Consider the following 5,650-nt stretch of genomic DNA (forward strand, 5'->3'; position numbering starts at 1 on the left):
GAGAGGACCCCGCCCGACCTCCCGCCCCCGCACGCAGCGCCCCAGTCTCGTCCCGGTCTGGTCAGGAACCTGTTTGCAAGTGAAGCAATATCTCCGTGTTTTGTATATACAACCGCTCTTGTAGCCTTTGGTTTTTGTTATTGTAGAGAAACACAGATTCTTTATACACTTTGTAAGATTTACGCCGATCCCCAGCTCTCGGTCTCTTATTCTCCCCGTGGCCCCTGCACTGTTGCCCGTTACTAAAATGTTATCAGCGAGTTCCTGTACAGAACCTGCACAGCCTCTGTCTTCTTTCTCTGTGTGTCCCCCACCCCGGGGCAGGTGGGAACCCCCACCGCTCCAGTCCTGGGGACCTCTTGGTCCCCGTGTGTGCCAAGGGTGAAGGGCGTGGTCATTGGGGTCCCGGGGTGCAGGGAGGCTCGCGTGGGCCCAGCATGCTGTGGGGGCGACGACACCCAAGGGTGCCCTCTGGTGCACCCTTTGCACCTGCCGCTGCTCCTCCCTGGACGTCAGCCACGCCCAGGTTCTCTGAGGCCTGAGGGAGACCCTTGGGAGAATGGGGTTGGGGGGCCAAGGGGTGGCTCGGGGCTCCCCTCTCTTGCCAGGCTCTAGGGCTGGTACGAGGACGAGGTGTCGCCTTCCTCGCAGCCCTTGCTTTTGTGTTCCCCTCGCTCCCACGATGCCTGACAGCACTTCTGTGTGCTTCAGCCTGCACCCGCGGAGCCCACTCGCCCTAGATACCTGAGGGTCCCTTCCTGTTGAGACCAGGTTCTGGCCACCTTGCCTTGCACTAGACTGTTGTACACCCTCCTGGAGAAGCTACAAGCCCGCGCCTTTGCTCCAAGTGTGCCCAGGCCAGCGTGGACACCGGCTAAGGCTGACTGGCGGGGGACCTCGGCGCGTAAGGGCTAAGGTGGACCCCACACAGTGCCCGTGCACAGGGGCCTGGGACCTCTGGCTCCAGGGTAGCAGGATGGGCGGGTGTGTGGTGGGCCAGTGCCCCCGCCAAAGTTTGAAGCCGTCAGAAAGATCAACGTTTGCCAAGTCCCACAGGAAATGGCCAGCTTCCTCTTCCCCCCTGGGAAGCAGGGGCCAAGGATGCTGTTTTAATTATGCTAAGTGATTTGTTAAACTCATCTTGCTGTGCACTCGGCCTGGTTTTTGTTTTTGTGTTTTGTTTTTCAGCGCTGGGAATGGAACCCAGGACCTCATTCTAGTCAGGCAAATGCCCCAGCCCCAGGTCCTATTCTTAAGTCTTTCATGAATGTGGTAAAGTACACACAATAAGAAGTTGATTGCACTGGGGGTGTAGCTCAGCGGTAGAGCACTTCCCTGCAGGAGGCCCTGGGCTCCATCCCAACACTGAAATTCCTTCCTTGTTAAGACTAAAATCAAAGCCAGGTGTGGTGGCGCAGGCCTGTAATCCCAGCACTCAGGAGGCTGAGGCAGGAGGATCAAGACCAGCCTGGGCTACACAGTGAGTTCCAGGTCAGTCTCACTACATAAGTGAGACCCAGTCTCAAAATCAAACAAAAAGGACTAAAATCACACTCCTTGGTATGAATGTGCCGTGTTTGTCTCTACCTTTTATTTTATTTTGACACAGGGTCTCACTATGTAATTCAGGCTGGCCTTGAGCTCACTATGTAGCCCAGGCTGTCCTCCAACTCACAGCAATCCTCCTGCCTCAGCCTCCCGAGTGCACCACCATACCTATATCCCTCCATGTATCACCGAATACTTGGATTGCTTTTGCTTTTCGTTGGTGTGAATCCCACTGCTTTATGGACATGGTGTACAAAGATCTGTGTGAGCCCCTGATATCAATTCCTGTGGACATCTCTTTGGGAGTAGAGTTGCTAGATAGCACGATAATTGGAACTTTGCCTTTTTAGGCACCGTGTTAAATCTTCAACACCTGATTACGTGGTATTTCCAGGAACCGGAGGAGGAGGGCATAATATACCAGCTCCATCTTATGGGTGGGGAAGAGAAAACAACCTGCCTGAGGTCCTGCAATTAGTAAGATGCAAATAGATTTCAAACCCCGAGCTGAGCTGTGAGTATAACCACTAACTTACAGCACCTCTTCCAAGGTTCACTGAGAGCCTGCGATGAGCCAGAAAGCTCTAAGAAGGGGGTGCAATGCCCAGATAAAAGACAGTGAAGAACTGTCCTCTCTATCCGCAGGGTCCTGTTTCAGGATGCCTGAAAATTCCAGAAGCCAAGATGCTCTAGATACCAGGGATCAAACTCAGGAAAGGCAGGCACTGAAACCAGTGAGCTAAATCCCTGCCCCTGTTTGTTTTTGTTTTTGAGATAGAGTCTTTATAATCCCAGCTGTCCTTGAATTCACTGTGGAGCCCAGGCTGGCAACCTTGCCTCAGCACTGATATTGTAGGTGTGCACCGCCTCGCCCAGCTAAGAGTGTACTGTTGTCCTAGATGATGGGATTATGGTTTCTGACAGCGAGGGAAGGAGATTAGAAACAGAGGGGACGGGGAGTGCTGGTGTTGGATTTGAATCAGGGGTGTTGAGGTTCACTCTTGGTTTTCGAGCTCGGTGGGTCGGGTTCGAGATGTATCTCAGTGATGGAGCACTTGCCTAGCATGGGCAAGGCCCTGGATTTGATCTCCAGCACCGCAAAAGGGTAAAATAAAATAAAGGTAGGTGGGTGAGTGACTAGATAGATATGTGTAAGTGTCTCTAGGTCCATGCATGCATATGCATTGTGAGGAGAAGGCCAAGAACTAGCAATACCATGGTAGCAATGAACACACTCATCCCTCAGAGCTCAATTTCTAAATATCACTCTCTACTAAAAGGAACCAGGGCCTCTTGGAGAAATGGTTGCTTCCTAGACAAGTCCAGAGAGTACAAGAGAAGTCATTCTGGAACATCTTGTGGGGCCAGTCAGTAAAGGGAGTGGTCAACATGGAACTGGATAATCACCTATTGGCAGCGATCAAAATATACTTGCTTCAGGTAAGAAATAATTGATGAGGGCTGGGGATTTAGCTTGTTGCTGCCGCCTGCCTCGCAAGTGCAAGGACCCCAGTTCTATCCCGGGTACCAAAAAATAAAAATAAAAAGCTGGGTGTGGTGGCGGCTCACACCTGTAATCCCAGCCCTTGGGAGGCTGAGGCAGGAGGATCGCCGTGAGTTCAAGACCAGCCTGGGCTACATAGTGAGTTCCAGGGCAGTCTCAACTACATAGTGAGACCCTGTCTCAACCCCCCGCCAAAAAAAATCAAACTACAACATATAAACCACAGATGAATTTCAGGCCTTTAAAGACTTTATGAGAAACTGAATGGAATTTGGGTATTTCATGGTAATACTGGCTCCGTATTAATTTTTGATGTTGAGGTGAACTATGGGTGGAAAAGTGTGCTTATATATTTTGTAGTAAGTTCTCATAGGATGCCGTGTCTATAATATTTTTCTAAAAAAATTTTGGGGCCTTTTTTTGAGACAGGATCTTGCTATGTAGTTCAAGCTGGCCTCCAATTCACAGCGATTCTCCTGCCTCACACTCCTGAATGCTGGGACTACAGGCGTGTGCTACCACACCTAGCTATAAATTTAATATTCAAAGGAGTCAAGAATGTAGTTAAAAAAAAAAGAGAGAGAGAGGGAATCTGGGAAAAGGATTTATAGAAACTCTGTGTCATATCTGCAACCTTTATGTAAGTTCAAACTCATTTTAAAATAAAAATTACTTCTGCCTTTGCAAGTGCGAGGTCCCAAGTTGGATCTCCGGTACTCAAAAAATAAAAAAATAAATTAAAAAGTGCTTGAATTGAAACATACCTGATGCATTTTGATTTACTGCAAGTAACATCTCTAAAACCAAACTGAGCCAGGCCTAGTGGCACACATCTGTACTCCTAGCACTCTGGGAGGCTGGAGCAGGAGGATTGCAAGTTCAAACCTAGTTTGAGGAATTTAGCCACTTAGCAATACCAATACCCTGTGTCAAAAATTTTTAAAGAAAGTTAAAATTTAAAAAGGGGTGGGAATGTACTCCAGCAGCAGAGTACTTGCCCAGCATGTGGGAGACCTTGGGTTTGGCCCCCACCACTAAAAAAGAAAAATCAGATTGATGCTGAGATGGCATTCCAATGAGGATGTACAGGCCACTGGAAAGGGCGCGTGCTTTCCAAGGGGTTGAAAGAAGAGAAGGGTTCAAAGTCAAAGTGAGGAGGAGTACATAAGTTATTTGAATTAGTTCTTTGGCTACAAGGATCAATAACATGAGATTATACAGATGATTTGGGGGCCACAACACACAGGTATTTTTGAGACAGGGTCTCACTGTGTAGTTGAGACTGACCTGGAACTCACTGTGTAGCCCAGGCTGGTCTCAAACTCACAGCGATCCTCCTGCCTCAGCTTCCTGAGTGCTGGGATGACAGGTGTGTGCCACCATGCCCGGCTCCTGCTGTTGTTTTTTAGGGTTTGACAAAAGTGACTATTTTGTTTCTGACAAAATTCATCTTCCATGAGTAATCTCTATGAAATGTTATGACTTATCTTTCCATTTAAAAAATATAAGCTGGTAGAGCCAGGGATTTAGCTCAGTAGCACTGCGCCTGCCTCACAAGTGCAAGGTCCTATGTTTGATCCCTGGTACTGAAAAAAAAAAAAAAAAAAGGGCTGGTACAACACAACAGAATTTAACAAATGCAGGAGCAGAGGGTCCTGGGCAATTTTCCATCCTATCTAAGACTGTGTATTTCCCAATGCTCTGGTTACTATTCTTTATTCTTTTCTTTTCTCCTAGGTAACTTCTATTCCTATTTTTTTTCCTCATTGAGTTTACTGGTACATTTTAGGTCTACAGTACATCTATTTCTATTTTTTAAAAATATTTAAAAAATGTAGTAGCACCTTTTGGCAGTACATAATAGTCACACATCGTGGGGAGTTGGTACAGGGACGTAACACACCTCAGTTCTAGCCGGGTGTGGTGGCGCACGCCTGTAATCCCAGCACTCGGAGGGGGCTGAGACAGGAGGATCGCTGTGAGTTTGAGACCACCCTGGGCTTCATAGTGAGTTCCAGGTCAGTCTCAACTACATAGTGAGACCCTGTCTCAAAAAATGAAAAGAAAAACAAAAGCAAAATCCACACCTCGGTTCTTTTTTATATCCCCTTTCCCTCCACGATCAGCTGTTGTCTACATTTTTTGAACGGATCTATCGCATGAACAAATAAGCTATGAATAATGGCTTTAGGCTTCTCCACTAACCCCAACTAGTCTTCTGTTTCCCTCTGTGAAAAGTGATCAGACGATCTCTCCCTCCCGCAAGACTAATGAAAAGGGCGAGGGCGGTAACGAACATTTACAAATCACATAGCAAGGGTCAAGTTGAACTCTGCGAAGGTTTTATTTACTTAAAAGCCCTGCTAGCGTTCTGCAGTTGGGGCAGCAAACCCCGTTTGCAATGGGGGCGTAACCCAGGGCTGGGGGCGTGACCCAGGAACAGAGGCGTGGCTAGGACGCGGCAGGGGCGGAGCCAACAGCGGCAGAGCCTCCGGTCCTGTACCGCCCAGGACGTCCCCGTCGCCTCCGGGCACGCCTCTTAGGGCGGGACTTGCATGCCGATTGGCTAATACTGGAAAAAGGCGGCCGCCATTGGTC

This window comes from Fukomys damarensis, unplaced genomic scaffold (genome assembly GCF_012274545.1).
Source record: "Fukomys damarensis isolate Sample0158 unplaced genomic scaffold, DMR_v1.0_HiC HiC_scaffold_37, whole genome shotgun sequence".
Classification (NCBI taxonomy): domain Eukaryota; kingdom Metazoa; phylum Chordata; class Mammalia; order Rodentia; family Bathyergidae; genus Fukomys; species Fukomys damarensis.